This window comes from Mandrillus leucophaeus, unplaced genomic scaffold, assembly GCF_000951045.1.
Source record: "Mandrillus leucophaeus isolate KB7577 unplaced genomic scaffold, Mleu.le_1.0 Scaffold173, whole genome shotgun sequence".
Classification (NCBI taxonomy): Eukaryota; Metazoa; Chordata; class Mammalia; order Primates; family Cercopithecidae; genus Mandrillus; species Mandrillus leucophaeus.
The window spans coordinates 4412517-4429529 of record NW_012101732.1 but is presented as its reverse complement, the minus strand read 5'-3'; the positions used below and the strand labels follow the sequence as shown (position 1 = coordinate 4429529).

Here is a 17013-nt window from a genome sequence, read left to right as displayed (position 1 = left end):
GTCAGTTAAAACAGCTAACTTTGGAGAACACATTATATATAAAGTTTTGAGCCTTCTATAGAAACTGTGTATGCTAAGCACTTTGCATTCATGACAGATGTTAGCTTCCTGAAATGCTGCGAGGCTGGTGGTGTTATTGCCATGTCACAGAAGGTGGACTGGGGCTTAGAGACGGATTAAGTTGCCCAAGACCAAACAGATAATACATGTCCTAGCCAGATTTTGGTCAAAATTGATTTTGAATTTTATCAAGTTAATGTACAAACACAGTTGAAATAATCAAAAAGTCCCAAAAGATTTATGGTTTAAAAAGCAGAACAGGCCGGGCGCAGTGGCTCACACCTGTAATCTCAGCACTTTGGGAGGCTGAGGTGGGTGGATCACGAGGTCAGGAGTTCGAGACCAGCCTGACTAATGTGGTGAAATCCCGTCTCTACTAAAAATACAAAAATGAGCCAGGCATGGTAGCATGCGCCTGTAGTCCCAGCTACTCGGGAGGCTGAGGCAGGAGAATTGCTTGAACCCGGGAGGCAGAGGTTGCAGTGAGCCGAGATCACACTGTACTCCAGCCTGAGCAACAGAGCCTCCGTCTCAAAAAAAACAAAAAAACAAAAAAACAAAACAAACAAAAAAAAACAAATGATTTCCCTCTGTCATCTCTACTCATCTGCCACTCCCACTCCTAGTAGCCCCAACTTTCAACTCCTTTAACTACTTTTTTTACTTTTTTTCCTCATCCTGGCCTCTGTGTTTCTAAGTTACAGTTGGCCCTCTGTATGTGAGTTCCATAGCCATGTATTCAATGACACATAGATAAAAAATAATCAGAAAATAAAATTCCAAAAAATTCTATAATGCAAAACTTGAATTTGCTGTGCGTCAAGTACTACATTGAATCCATGCAGACAAAGCTGTGTGTAGGCATTGTATTAGATAGTTTAAGTAATCTAGAGATGATTAAAGCATACAGAGGATGTGTGTGAGTTATACGCAAATGCTACACCATTCTGTTTAAGAGACTTGAGCACCTGTGAATTTTGGTAGCCATGGGTGGGAGGGGTCCTGGAACCAGTTACCCATGGAATCCCACTGTTCCTTGATTTGTCAACTTCAGAAGTGACTATTCACTTCTTGCCTTCATAGAGACTTAGCTCTCTGTCTCTTTTATCACCTCTTTTACAATTTTCCTCCTTTATCCACAAAATATATTAATATCGAGATTTGGGGTTGAAACAAGAGTAAATCATTATTATGGCCATGTAAATATGGTCCACCACAGAGCCATGTTACAATTGTCAAGATTTTCAGGTATCCTCCTGTTACACACAATCCCTGTTGTACCCCTGTCCTCTGCAGCACCTGCTTCCTGCTCACCAACGCCCTGGAGAGCTGCGGGTCTTGTACGTGCTTCCTTCTGTAGGCACTGGGGCACTGCTTGTGCCTCTCTGCCGAGTCAGTTAACAAGTCTCCGTCTCCCATTCTTCACTTAACGGTGTTTGAAGTCCCTCATCTGCTGTCTGCTCCTTGCGTTTCCTTTTTTCCTTGTTCTTTTTTTGTTATCTTTGTGGGTTTAGATGCTTATTTTCCTTTACTTCGTTTTGTAGGGGATTGTGGAGGGAGAGAGGATAAAGGGCAGTATTTAATTCAAAACAATACTATAGTATTTTTTCAAAACTGTTGAACGTTTAATGAAAATTCATTTTGTCTTCAGCACTGTGCTAAGCATTTAAACTTCATATGAACCTCAAGAGATAGGTCCTGTTATAATTTTTGTTAGCTGTAGAAAGTTCAAATAATGCAGAAATGGAGAACGAAAATCACAGTTATTTAGAAGTTACCTGTGTCAGTTAACCTGTGTTTATTTTTTCAATCCTTTTAGGCTCTCTGGTCTGATATCATTGTAATCTCTATTTATAATGTTGCACTTTTCGGTTGTTTTTACCTAATATTGCATTATATATGTATCTCCAAATGGTTACATATCTCTCTAAATCATGATGTGTATATGTACTCACTCATTCACTGAGTCTTCTATGTGCCTACTCTCATGATGCTCACCTTCTAGTGATGAACAACAAACAAGCAAGGATACTGTTCACAGAGATAGCTGTCCTGTTATTCCACCAGTTCACTAGTCTATTTCTTTATCTTTGGGCATTTAATTGTTTATTATTCTTCATCATTATAAAAATAGCAAAATGAACTACTTGGTACCTAAAATTTCCTCCAGAAGTCCAGGTTATTTCCTGGGGTAAGATTCACCAAAGTGGAATTATTGGGCTTGAGAAATTTACATTTTAAGACCCTAGATTTTTATTGCCAAATTAGTCTCAAACAGTTGTTGCTAGTTGCATACTTATCAGACATAAATTAAAGTGCTTTTTTGCTTTTGATATACTTGTGATCCTTAAGTTTTATCACTAAAAACTTATTTATTAAATTTATAGATAAAGAGTGCTTTGATGTCAAATACTATTGTTAAAGATGCATAAACCAAAGCATAACTTCTCTGGATGATTTTACAATGCTTCCACTCTGTTTTTGCTAAACATTTATGTTACTGACATGTGAATTACCTACAAAAGAAGAAAAAAGGATGGAGCATTGAGCATGTCCTTTCACAATACACACAGCCTATGGGTCTGAGTAGATGTTTCCAAGGTGGAATGAGATGTCACAGTGCTTGTAAGCGTTAACAAGTATGACTTAAAAGCATAGAAATGTCAGAGCCAACATCCTATCTGTGTGTTAAAGTTCCCAAATTGGAACTAAGAATTTTGGCATGTTCCTTTGATGTGAATCAGAGGGAGGGGATAATTCTGCCTTCAGGGTCTAGAAATGTCATTGTGTCGTTCTGACATGAATTGTGAGGGTGTGTCTATATGTGTATGTGTACGTGTACAGGCGCGTATGCACTGTGTGTATGCAAAATACTCATCTTTATGTACTTTCTATTCAGGGAGAAAAGGAAATATTTCTTAAATATCAAATATTTATAAGTCATGTAATAGTCACAAGAAATTTAGGTTTGTAGCGAGGTCTGTTTTTCAAGTAAGGCAACTGAAATTAAATGACTGAGCTGGGATTTGAACCCACATCTGTACGGACCCTTTCAGAGTTAGATAAGATTACTTGGTTGAGTTTCTGAAATAGATTAGCAAAGATGAGCTTTTGAGTCTAGACTTGTCTGGAGACCTAATCTCTTGACTTCATTTCTTTTATGGGCGCGTGCGTGTGTGTGTGTGTGTGTGTATAAGCTGACCATTCAAAGTCTACTTCAAAAAAAGAATTCTTTGCACATGCAAACCCTTCTCTGTGGAAAGGCTTTCTAAAACTCACCTGCCTGCTAAACTCCTGGTGCCTTCAAACCAGCTAGTGTGTTAGTAACCTTCCCTAGAGCAACAGAAACGCAGTGTATAGAGCAGCCCTTATCACATAGTAGGTACTCAAGACAGGTCCATGAGATTTCAGAAGTCTCCTCCATCTGCACACCATCCCCACTGACCAATCAGGGGAGCAGAATTCTTTCTTTGAAGTAGACTTTGAATGGGTAGCTTATACATACACACACACACACACACACAACACACACACAGACACACACACTAAATGAAGCTAAGCAATTAGATCTCCAGACAAGTCTAGACTCAAGAGTCCATCTGCACAGTGGAATTGTTCCTGGGCTGCAGTGGGATACTGAAAAGGTTCCCCCAGATTCACCATAGACAGGCAGGAAAAGCGCCACAAATATATTATGACCAAACTGTGACATAGAGGACGAGTATGCATCTGTTATATGGCCAAGAGGAGAAGGGACAGTGTCTGAGGCAGAGGGCACTGCATGTGTGGAAGCATGGGGACATGCATCAGTAAGGCTCAGGCAGGGCCATGCAAGTAGCTCAGTGTTGCAGGACCAGCAGGTGCAGAAGAGGACAGGGTCCAAAGTGTAAAGTGCATTGGATACTGCAGATCCTTGCAGGGCTTGAAGCAGTGGAACAATGATCTTTAAAGCTATGTAAAGCCTTTCACTTTGCACTATCATGAGAGTGCTTTGGTGGATGACAAGCTAGATTTTGAGAAAGTGTGGACAATTATATCATCTGTGTATTGTGTACAGTTGTACTCTTTGGAGAAAAATTGTTTTACCAAACAAGTGAAATAGTAAAGATACCATTTTCTTCGTAAGACAAATGTACATTGCATCTTTCTTCATAAGACAAATGTACATTGTATCCAACCAAGCCAGCAAGGCTGCTGCAGGTTAGCTTGAGTTATCTTCTTGCGTGTTGGAGCCTGCCTGTGTGATCATCGCACCCCTCCCCTGCTTCCCAAATGTGGGATCTCCTAAGGGTTTATTCCCAGGACAACTGGCATTGAGCTTGCATTCCCTGTTTCAGCAACTTTTCTCTTAGGGGTGTGTGTTAGTTCATTTTCATGCTGCTGATCAAGACATACCCAAGACTGGGCAGTTTACAGAAGAAAGAGGTTTAATAGGATTCGCAGCTCCATGTGGCTGGCGAGGCCTCACAATCATGGCAGAAGACAAGGAGGAACAAGTCACATCTTACATGGATGGCAGCAGGCAGAGAGAGCTTGTGCAGGTAAACTCCTGTTTTTAAAAGCCATCAGATGTCCTGAGACTTATTCACTATCATGAGAACAGCACAGGCAAGACCTGCCCCCATGATTCAGTCATCTCCCACCGGGTCCCTCCCACAACGTGTGGGAATTACGGGAGCTACAAGGTGAGATTTGGGTAGTACACAGAGCCTAACCATATCAAGGTGCTACTGAATTAAATTTACTATTTGGATTGAAAGCCAGGGAAAACACAGAATATTTATTTAGGATTTTGTCCTCTCCATTCTATGTGTGTTTCACATGAATACTTCAACATACCATTTGGAAAATGCTCTTGCCCTTGACTTTGAGCCCTTTTGAGCAATGGGTGCAGCGCAGGTTGCTGCTGGCAGAGCGGACTGTGAAGAAGGTTGCAGCTGAGAGGTGCGAGGTGGAGCGAGGAGAGATGTCTCGTTACAGTTTGTCCTGCTCAGCTTTCCAGCACCTCTCTCCTGACCTCATCCTGGAGCTCAGTGAGAGGGACAAAGCCTGAGTTCAGGACAGATGGAAACAGCAGTGGCTGCCCCAACAGCTTTTGAACCATGCAATGAAAGGGAATCAACTTTGTCTGCTTGGCCTCCGTCCTGTGCCTTTGCCTGCGCCCGTGGGTTGATGGAATTCACTTGATCTTTTCTGCAAATGTTTTTCATTAAGCTGGAAACAGAGTCCTGTGATCCTAAAAAATGTCAGCACCGGCGGGAAGCATGTACACCATCTAAGTGAGGAAGCAGTACGACATCACGGTGCAGCACTTCGGCTTTGAGGTCCATCTGGCCAGATTTCACAGCCTCTTGATGCCCCTGCTTGCCCCTGTAAGATGAAAATAATGGTGAAATATAAGCAATATCAGTCCAGCAGGATTTGTTGAAGAGCAAATAAAGTATAATGCTCAGCATGGAATTTGCTGTAGAGCAGGTGTTCAAGAAACATCAGCAATAATTCTCAAGTCCAAACCACTTTACAGAGGAGGAAACTGAGGCAGAGACCGTGTAACTTCCCCACATGACAACCAGTTAAAGCTGAGCTATACAATTATATATATGTATATATCCACACAGACATATATACAGTCGCACACACACTTTTTATGGATAACTGTTATTAAGGGAAAGAGTTTGCTAATAGCTCTATCATCTTTTGCTCTTATTTTTAGTTGACATATAATAATTTTACATATTTATGAGATACAGAGGGATATCTTAATACACGTATACAATGCATAATGATCAGACCAGGGCAATCAGCATATCCGTCGCCTCAGATATTTATCATTTCTTTGTGTTGGGAACATTCCAAACCCTCTCTTCTAGAGTTTTCAAAATATACACTAATTGTTAGCCATCCTTCCACTACAGTGCTACACAACTGTAGGAATCATTCTTCCCATCCCCCTGAAACTGCATACCCTTAACTAACCTCCCTGTCTCCTCCCCCTCCTCTGAACTTCCCAACCTCTAATGACCACACACAATCATATATTTTAAAAATTCCTATTCATGGAATGACTAAATCACCATGAGTCAGTCACCATGCTAAATGCTTTCTATATTTTAGTCTTCACAACTGCCCTACAAGGTGTGCACAACTGTGTCCATTTTCTAGATTTGGAGGCTAAGGCTCAAAGAGGCCCAAACTCACATAACCAGTACTTTGTAGAGCTGAAATTTATACTCAACCCAGATCTAAACCCAGAGTCTCCCCACTGAAGACAGTGGCTGTCGCTGCTCCAGTTCCCGAGGAATCAGACTCTGAGATGAAGTTTAGTAGGAAGGCCAATTTTTTTTTTAAGCAAAAAATTAATTCTACCAACAGGGGTGTTAGGAGGCAAGGGAAGGCCCAGGACTGGGCTGAGGGAGAAGATGAATCTTAGTGTTGTCTCAGTAGAGGCCTCAGCTGGCCCTTTAGGGATGCTGAAGCTGGGATGACGTTTAAAATTGTTATGGCCTCACACTGGTCACTCATTACCACGAGCTGCTCTGAGTGGGGCGTGACCTCCAGCTGAGAGTCCTGGAAGGGGGCTGACGGTAGTCTGCCTCAGCAGCACCCACCACTGCTAATGTAGAGCCCTGCAGTCCTAGAGGGAGTCAGGGACCCCGCAGCACCCTCCACGGTGGCTTTGCACTCTAATAATCCAGCCTGGGACATGTCTGAGGGTGGAATGGGTGCCTTAAACACTGCACCAACCCAGGCACACTGTTTTCTTACTACTGTAGGCGCTGGGCTGATGGCGTATTAAAGACACACAAGACTGATTCTTCATCCCTTTGGTCCTTGGGCCAGAAGGTCCGGGTGAGTGGTCACTGGTTCCAAACTTGTTTAATGTTGTATAAAGCTTAAATGTCCTGTCGAAATATGCACAGAGCTTATGCATGCGTGCACACACGCACACGCACACACAAGCCATTTTGAGGCAGCTCACAGTGCATACCCTGTCACTATTTCATCAGAAAAGTTGTCCAGGGATAGGTTTTATATCCCAGGGGCCAGCAAGACATGACCGGTTAGCTCACCCTGTTTCCTCACTTCGGTTGAGAGTGCCAAACGAATCATGTAGTCAGCAGCTGCAACACTCAGCATGCGGGTAACTCCTCTCCCAAGCTGGGATGCACATCTGCCAGGGACTGTGCTGCCTGGGTGACTGTAATTGCTATGATGTGCAAGGCTAAGTGTGGTGTGGGCACAGCCTCACATCTGGCAGCCCCCTGGACCTCTTCTCTGTCTCTCTGAGACCGAGAGATTGAGAAGGAGAAAGAAACAGCTGGCAAGCTGGCACTGCAATGTTGGTAGGTCTTAAGAAACTGAGAAAGGTGAGGAAACTGGTTCTCAGCTCCCTTCCTTTCTGGAAGGCTTCACTTCTCTCCACGGGTGCAGGAGGGAGCCACTAGCCAACAGAGATGTGCTGGGTTTAAGACTCAGTTATGGTTTCCCCTGCCTTGGCTGCCTTTCCCCTTTGTTCAGTTACTTATTCATTCAGCAAGCATTTGGTGGGTACCTACTTTGTACCAGGCACTAAGCACTGGGGCTACGGCTATAAATGAGCAACATGAATGTGTCAGAAGATGCATCATAGGCTCCCTCTTTGGGAGTGTTTGTGTGTGTATGCGTAAACTCTGTGCATATTTGGATAGGAAATTTAGGTTTTATACAAGCATTAAACAATTTGGAGTCAGTGCCTGCTCACCTGAGCCTTCTGGCCCGAGGACCAAAAAGGATGATGAAGAATCAATTCTGTGTGGCCTTAATGTGCTCCATCAGTTTGATAGAAAACGATTGTATTAGGTTGGTGCAAAAGTTATTGCGGTCTTTGCCATTGAAAGTAATGGGAAAATTGCAATTACTTTTGTACCCACCTACTAGGAAGAAGACAGTGCTCCTGGGTTGGTGCGGGAGAGCCTGCACAGTGTTTCATAGCACGCATTCCACCCTCAGACGTGTCCCACATTGGACTAAAGTGTATAGACTGTGGAGGGTGCTGTGGGGTCTCTCACACTCCCTTTAGGACGAAAGGGCGCTACCCCAGTGGCTGTGGGTGCTGCTGGCAGAGAGACCACTGTCAGCCCTGTTCTGGGAAAAGATCACACCTCTATAGGGTTTGTTCCTCCTCTGCTCTGAGCCCCAGGTCACTTCCTCCAAGGGATTGCTGACCACCCCATCCAGAGTAGCTCCCTTCTGCACTATCCACCCCGTCACCCTGCTGTACTGCCTCTGGGAACTATCGCTGTGAACTGTTGTCATTTGTGTGCTTGTTGAGTATTGCTTGCCCTCTCTGGAATGGGAGCTGCAGGAGGACAGGGACTTTATCTGTCTCATTTACTGTGACGTTCTCAGCACCTGTGGGAGTCAGTGTTCAGTAAATATTTACTGAATGAATGAATGGATTTTTCTTGCTTGCTTGTTAGCTTTTGGGCTCCCAGAGGGCAGATATTTTGTAATTCATGGTTGAGTTCTTCATACTTAGCAAAATGTCCAGTATAGAGTAGATGCTCAATATTATTTTATTTATAGTTATTTGGTTTTAAATAATAGATATAAGTCTCCACTTTGACCTAGGTCAGTATTTAAAGGTAAACGTGATCGATTAATGTGTGTTGAAGAAATGAATGAATAGCAGAATGAACAAATGAATGAATGGTGAGGGTGGTCGTGGAGTATTGAAAGCCACATGGGAAATGAGTTTGGGCAGCCAGGTTTTGAACCCTACCTTTGGCACTCCTTAAGTATGTGACCTTGGCTAGTTTAAAGAATCTTTCTGCATTTCAGTTGTCTCACCTGTAAAATGGAGATGATTGTACCTACTTCAAAGAGGTTGTTTTTAAGCTTAAAAGAGATATTATACATAAAATTGCTGTACTCAATGCTCAGTAAAGGTTGGCAGTGGTGGTATGGCTGGGTTAGGCCATGTACTACCAGTTCTCATGGGGTCCTTTCACAGGTAATCTTTGTAAATGTTACCCCTGCAGTTGTGCTATGCACAATCTGTGCAGCTGTACATAGTGAGTCTGGGAGGCACTTGACAAATGTTTGCTGAATGATTATGTCTTAAACCCTTGCTAGATCTTAGAGTCTTCGAAGATGGAGAAAATGTACGGATTTTCTACAGTAACTTTCTCCTATACAGTGCCAGTTCTGTACCTGGTCCATCAAAAATTTGCTTAATTATATTTAAAGGATATAGAGCCAGGAACAAAATATGCCAACAGAAAATCTACCATTTGGGTTTGGTTATTTAGCCTTTAGCTTTAAATATTTTCTTCAAAATATCCTTCTTAGCTATGGAAGATATCCTTCAGCCTAGAATCAGTCAGAAACCATGTAAACAAAAATGGCCTCAGTCAAAACTGTGAGGTAGAGGGAGCTGGCGTTTGGTACCCCCCTGTTTTCCTCTCGCTCTATAACTCCTCTGTGCCCACTCTGGGGAACTCCTGACTACATGCTCTTAAGCCATGCTTCTCATCTAGAATGACAATCCCAAGGCAAGACACTGTGATGAAAAAGTGGTTTTTCTTTCCTTCTCACCCCTGAACAGTTGTCTTGAACAGGCAACTGTTAAGAATAGAAGGACCTTGTTTACTTATTATTTTATTTTCTGCTGCCATCCTGGAGCCTCTTGAACCAAATGGAATTAACAAAGTTATTGACGCTAAGGTGAAAATATCAATATTTTAACATCTTTTTCTCAGGGTTGTTCACAGTTTAACAAGTGGGTAAACCAGTTCTATTCTGAGAGCAGAGATTCAGAACTTTTGCCAAACACATGGGGGAAATATTTTAGGCAGGTTGCCTGTCCTGGGACCCCTCAGACCCTTCTACATAGCTAACGGTGAATTAGACCATCCCTGAGTTCAACCCACTAGATTTCCTTAGTTTAATGACTTATAATAATTTTAATCACTGATTAAAAATAGTGATAGTATATTACAAATGGCTAGTGCTACACAAAGTTTTTTAAAATGATCCTTCAGTCATGCATTCATTTATTCTCCCTTACTGTTGAGTGTGCTGAGTTCCCTGACCTCCTGAAGGAACTCAGTTTGACTTATTACAGAAGCATCCACCTCTTCTCCCCAGTGTATGAAGTCCAGGAGGTGAGAGGAACCCAGCTTAAGAGGATGGAGTGAGGGCTTCAGTATGAATGGAGTGCCTGGTGTCATGGGAAGGTGAGATGGGGAAAGAGGAGAGAAGGGGCTGGGTCAGATAGTGGAAAGCATTGTTTATCCTGCTGTGATGGAGTAAAATTGAGGTAATGAGCTCCCTGTCACTGGACTATTCAAATATGTTGAAGGTTCTCTTGTCGTGCGAGGGGTTGGCTTAAATGTCTTTTAAATTTCCCTTTAAAGTTTGTAATTCTTAGCATTGGCTCAGTTATGCTGTAGCATGTGGTTTTTTTTTCCCTTCTGCTCTTGTGATCGCTCACCCACAGGCAAGCAGAAGGACCCGGGCAAAAGCAGAAGCTGGGAAGCACAGAGCCTGGTGGTGGGCAGATCTCAATCTCCGTTCTAATTCTATTCCTACTCTATGAATAACCTAGGGGAAGTCACTGCACTGCTCTGAGCCCCGGTTTCCTTAAGGTAGAATTCACCATGTTGCCTATTACCTACAAGTTGAAATTTGGGTAAAGTCCTGTGTGTAACATGCTTAGCCTACTACCCACCACATATAGCAAGTGCTTGATAAATGGAACGAGCAGCAGCTGCTCCTGCTCCTGCAGAGATCAGACACAGGTCTCTAACACGGGGCAAGGGTGTTGCCTTGGGAGTGTGTGTTCAAGGCAGCTGTGTGAGCTTCGGCAAGTTCCCACAGTTCACCCATGCCCTTGTTCCGCACCCCAAGGGAGGCCTCCATGGTGCTGGAACCACTTTGCTTAGCTCAGATTGTTTGTTCACATGCATTTGTGCCTCAGAATTTCTAAAGTTTTGCCCAGGCACCCAGCATCATGAATGAGACCCCATGAAAGAAGAGTTCAGATGCTCTTAGGAGACCCAATTCTTGTACTCTCTCCATGTAGCTTTTGTGTTTGGGGAAGTTGGTGGGGATGTCCACTTTTTGGGAATCAAACTTCTTAGAGAGAAATCAGATTCACTCTGAGCCTTTGAAATTTCGCTAGGAATTTTGCTGAGGATGAACTTAGTACTTTGTCGTGAGGACATAGAAGGAATATAGATCCAAGTCTGGTTTCGTGTGTATGACTTTTTCTTAGTTAGAAATTTCCCTAGAAGCGTCTTTGAAGTTAGCAACATGAAAGATGGTTACTCACCAACACACAAGCTCATAAACTGAGCAGATGCTGGGCCATTACAGATGTCTTTGGAAACTTCTGCCTGCAATGAGAAGCCACAGGGAACCACTTTATGAGGCTGCAGCGGAGTCATACAGAGGAGGTGGCAGCTGTAGGGCAGTGGGGATTGAGAGGGAGTAGTTTGGATGAAATACCTGGCAGTTTGGCTCACCGGTCACGAGTTGTGATCTTGGCCATATTATGTAGCACCTCTGAGCCTCAGTTCAGCCCTCTGCATGATAGTAATTAAGGCATGGGATGATGTAATTATTAATTCTTGCAGTGTAAATAAAAGTGTTTTATAAACTAGAACACACCACGTAGAGGTGAGATTTTATTAAATCAGCTTCCCATTATTTGCTTCCTATGTGACTAATCTATTAACTAATTGACTCAATAATTATTTACAGAGGTTTTGTTGTATGTGAATAATAATAGTCTTAATCTTTATACAGATATAAATTAGTACTCTATTACTCCTTTATCAATTAACTTAATTCATTCAATACATATTTATGGATTAGGGTGGTTTATGAAAAAAAATAGTGCTATTGTTCCTGTTTAGCACATAGTGAACACTTAGTAAATGCAAACTACAACCACATTACTCTTTCTGTTGTTAATATTTTTTTGCTTGCTATTATAGGTCTTGGAGAATCAGTGAAACTGAAGCACAGTCTTTGATCTCAAGGAGCCCATGATATAACAGGGAGGTTTAAAAATGAGCCAATGGCAATGCAGTTCATTAGAGGAACAGTAAACATATCTAGGCATTTAGAGGAGAAGAAGTAGGCATTTAGAGGCGATGGTGGGGGAGGAGGCAGCTGTAGAAGGGGATTTCAGAGTGGATTATCTGAGCTGGGTTTTGAAGGATGATATGAATTTATGCTATAAGTAAACTGACTTAACTTTGTAAGTCAGTAGTGCTGCTCACACTAATAGTGTACAAAGTCATGTAACACAGAGTGTGTTGACAGACTACCAGCTGTGAGAGTGGGGTGGTAGGAAGCAGACTAATGAGAGATAAAATTGGAGAGGTAGGCAAGAGGGCAGGAGATAGATTTCAAGGAAACTCAGGCACTGTGTTTTTTGTTTGTTTGTTTGCTACAAACCTAGATGGAGTGTGTTTGCCACAGGGAGAATATTCACTTCTAATCTGAAATTTATACTTAAAATGATATTTATTCAGACTTTCCTTATGTAGTGTCCTTTCTAGATGAACATTTAGTCCACTTGAGCACCAATCAAGGACAAGACTTAGGGTTTTGAGTTGGGCAGCCCCATGGCTGGTGGTGCCAGTTCCAAGATAAAGAATGTAAGAGGGGAACCAGTGGAAGAATGTGGTTGTGGGTGGCAATGAGATTATGTGTTCAGTTTTCAACATGCTGAGCTTAGAGGACATCTGCTTGGAGGTGTCCAGTAAGCACTGAATATATAAGCGTGGAGCTTGGGCAGAGGGTCTAGCCTGTTTATGTTTGGTGATCATTAGCATGTCAGTGGTATTTGAAGTTGTAGGGATATGAGGACACTCATGGAGAATGTCAGATGTAAAGAGTAAGGGTCAAGGGCAGTCCCCTGAGGAGAGGAGGAGACTCTAGGAAAAGCAGCTGGAGACAGGGGAGGCATACTGGTGGCATTTGCTATCATGGAACCCAGGCCAGGGAGATGTGATTCACCACTTCAAGGAAAATGGAGACTGGAAATGTCCATTGGGTTAGTCATGAAGAGTCCTTTGAAAATTCAGTGGATTAGCTGGGCATGGTGGCTCACGCCTGTAATCCTAGCACTTTAGGAGGCCGAGGCGGGCGGATCACAAGGTCAGGAGATCGAGACCATCCTGGCTAACACGGTGAAATCCTGTCTCTACTAAAAATGTTTTAAAAAATTAGCTGGACATGGTGGCAGGCACCTGTGGTCCTAGCTACTCAGGAGGTTGAGGCAGGAGACTGTCGTGAACCTGGGAGATGGAGCTGGCAGTGAGCCGAGATTGTGCCACTGCACTCACTCCAGCCTAGGCGACAGAGCAAGACTCCGTCTCAAAAAAAAAAAAAAAAAAGAAAGAAAATTCAGTGGAGTAAAGAGGAAGGAAACTCAACAGTAGTGATTTGAGGAAGTAGAAACTACAAACTTTTCCAAAGCATCTTGGCTATGAAAAGTCAGAGAAGAAGATAGACAGCTAAAAAAAAAAAAAAAAATTGTGGAACATTAGCTGGTAATCATGTTTCGGTTACAGACTACTTGTGACAATGAATTAAAAATAGTATGCTCCACCGTATATATCAAATTTTCCCTATATTTTTTAGGGAAATGGGCCACCTGAAACCCAGACCATGAGATGAGGAACTTTGGGTTAAAGTGTTGTTCTTATGAGGGGGATATTTCAGCATGTTTTTACGCAAAAAGTAAAGTGTCGGTGTCAAGGGACACACTAAAGTTATAAGAAGAATGGGAGTGGGGCTGGGTTGGGGGTAATTGGTAGATGGAGGCCTCTGAAGGCATGAGGAAGAATGAGCTCTAGAGCACAGATGGAAGGATTGACTTCCAACGGACACCCTTCTTCTGTATTAGGAGAAATCAAGAGGGAAAGATGCAATGGCTTATAGAGGGGGTGAGGGGGAAGGAAGCTGAAGGAGATATTGACAGATGGCCCCTCTTTGCTCTGGGAGGCCAGAAGTCAGGCACTGGATGAGAGCAGAAGGGGATGGATGAGGTCTAGGCCTGAGAATGGCAAGCACTGAAAACAGTGGCTGCAAGGAATGGAAGAGAGGGGACCAATTGATCAAACTGTGCCAGGGATCAGTTGAAGCTGAAGGTCCACAAGTTGTAAAGGCACCTGTGTGTTCAGCTGTGGCCATGGGAAATTTCTTCGGCCATGCTCAGCAGACTGAGACAAGCTGCAGGGAAAGACAGCCCATTGGGTTAGTCCCATTGGGAGGAAGAGAATTGAGGACATTGCTCAAAGGGAAGCTGAGATAATGGACCAATGGGAGGTCTTGGTTGGATGATGAACCAGTGAGGATGGATACCATGGAGTGAGTGGGAGAATAGAAATCACAGGGAAATTAAAGAGCTGGTGTGAGTGGGCTAAAGTGTGAATGTGCTGGAAAGAAAGGAAACTGTGGTCCATATCAGCAAGTGCTTGCTTAGGAAAACTACAATTTAAATGGTGATGGAATTCATTGCCATGGCAGGGTTTGGGGTGTGATCATGGAGGCAATTGGCTGTAATGGGGTGGAAATGAAGGTCTCTGGTATTGAAGCAGACAAGAAACTGAGACCAGAGTTTCAAACGGGCTTCTACTCTCCCTAAGATGATGAAACCACTCAGGATTTTAGCAGGATTTGGAGTGGCAATGGACTTGAGGAGTATGGGAGAATCACCAGGCATTCTCAGTTAAGGATCATGAGAAGGACTAGAAGTTTTCATTGTCAGAGGGTTGGGATCCCAGGAACCAGGACTGTGGCCCAGAGTGAAGGAGGGGACATTACAGTCATGGTAAGGACCCTGGTTTCTGGGACACAGAAGGCTGGGGAAGGATGAGACAGGTTCAGGGAGTAGCAGTGCAACAACGTGAGTTGGTTTCAGAGAGAAGGGTGAGCAGTAGTCTGGACCAGTGTGAGAAAGACCAAGATGGTGCAGAGAGGACAGGTGGGCTGGCATTCTGCTTTTTGACTAGGGGAAGGTATGTGGTTACTGCCCTTTCATCCTATCAAATAAGAATAATTTTTTTAAAAACTAGAATCTATTCTCCTCGTTATTTTGCAAAAGGACATTCATTTCCCCAGTTAGGAAGGACCACTATCAGCAGGTCATAAAATTACAATATTTTGCCTTCCAGATGGCATCCCTTATATTGCTCCTTATTCCTGGAAAAAGCACACAAACTCCCTGTCAAGCTGCCAGTAGGATTTTTGGTTCACATGTGTGGACTCCCCACCCACTGAGGTGCATAATGACTGGGTTCATGCTGTGTCTCATATCTGCCTTCTGGGTCAGAGGTCAGAAAACTGCAGCCTGCAGCCTGCAGCCTGTTTTTGTGTAGCCTAGGAGTGAAGAATGGTCCTATCACATTTTTAAAGGGGTGCAAAAAAATAGAAGAATATTCAGCTGGGAACAAATGTGGCTGGTGCGGCCTACAATATTTACTATCTGGCTTTTTACAGGAGAAGCTCACTGACCCCTGTCCTGAAGGCTTGCATCTTCTCTGTCCTTCCTTCCGTGTCCCTCAATCATTTATGTGGGTCTTTTCTGGTCCTCCTGGGTCACACAACCAGACCTACATCCCCCTGTGGGACCATCTTGATGTGACAGCATTTCTTTCCAGGAAGATGAGGGGGTAGCAACTGTAACATCACTATTATTAATATTCACTCTTAATATTAAATTTTGGTTGAAAAAGCCCTGTTTTACAAGTGACGGCAAGGATGCCATCTTGCATTCAACAATGCAGACAGTGGCGAGAGCTCAGGCTCTGCAGGTTGATGTATGGGAGGTCAAATCCTTAACAAATGTTAGTGAGTGTGGCAGTGCCAAGCAGTTTGCAGGCATTGCATGGCTCCATTCAGCCTTGAGCCTGTGCCCAGAGCTTCCTGATTTATCATGCCGTGGCACACACAGGAGATGTTGACAACCGCATGACTCATTGGGGTAAGCAGATGGGAAGATGGGACCAACCCTAGCTCCCTCCACCCCTTGCCCTCGCACAGGCTGGAAGGATCAGTAGCAAACTGTGACTCTTGCTGTATGAGAAGCTCTGCTTTACAGTTCAGGTGGTAAAACTGTTCCTGTTCACAATTTAAAACAAAAGACCAATAATTAAGACTTAGAGTATAATTTACTTCAAGTCACAGAGCTGGCAGGAGGCAGAGCTGGGATCTGGCCAGGCAGTGTCCCAGAGTGGTCCTTCCTTAAAACGTGCAATGCCACCTCTTAGAACAGGAGTGACCAGAAGAGCCACATCGGACAGCTGCAAGTGGATGCAAGGAGACAGCACATGGAGCACATCGCATTCTGTCTGCGCCGCTTCATACAGGAGATATTTCAACCCTATGAGCCATTTGAATATGTGCATGCGATAGGGTGGGAAGAATCAGTATGATGAGCATTTTATGCTGGAGAGCAGCACTGGGGCAGAGCAGGCCCTCTGTGAATCAGTGAGTGGATGCTCTCACTGAGTGCGCACTCATTCTGTTACTTGGCTGCAGCTGCCATAATGAAGTACCACGAACTGAGTAGCTTCAACAACAGACATCATTTTCCCACAGCTCTGGAGGCTGCAAGTCTGGGATCAAAGTGTAGACAAGGTTGATTCCTTCCAAGATCCCTGTGGGAAGGATCTGTCCCCAGCCTCTCCCCTTGGCTTGTAGGTGGCACCCTCTCCTTGCACCTCTTCACTACATCTTCCCTCTGTGCAAGTGTCTCTGTCAAAATTTCCCTTTTTAATAAGGACGCCAGACCACCATTGGATTAAGGCCTACTCTAATGAACTCATTTTAACTTGATTATGTCTGTTAAGAGTCTATCCCAAATAAGGTCACATCCTGAGGACCTAGGGGTTAGGACTGCAATGTATGAATTTTGGGGGGACACAGTTCAACCCATGACACCTACTGTCACTC

At 43.6% G+C, this 17013-nt stretch overlaps 1 protein-coding gene across 1 annotated transcript in view; it reads left to right on the top strand.

The window, feature by feature from the left end:
* The window catches only part of TG (thyroglobulin), a 287674-nt gene that overhangs the window by 130029 nt on the left and 140632 nt on the right, over positions 1-17013 (top strand). The gene's annotated exons all lie outside the window — the stretch shown is intronic.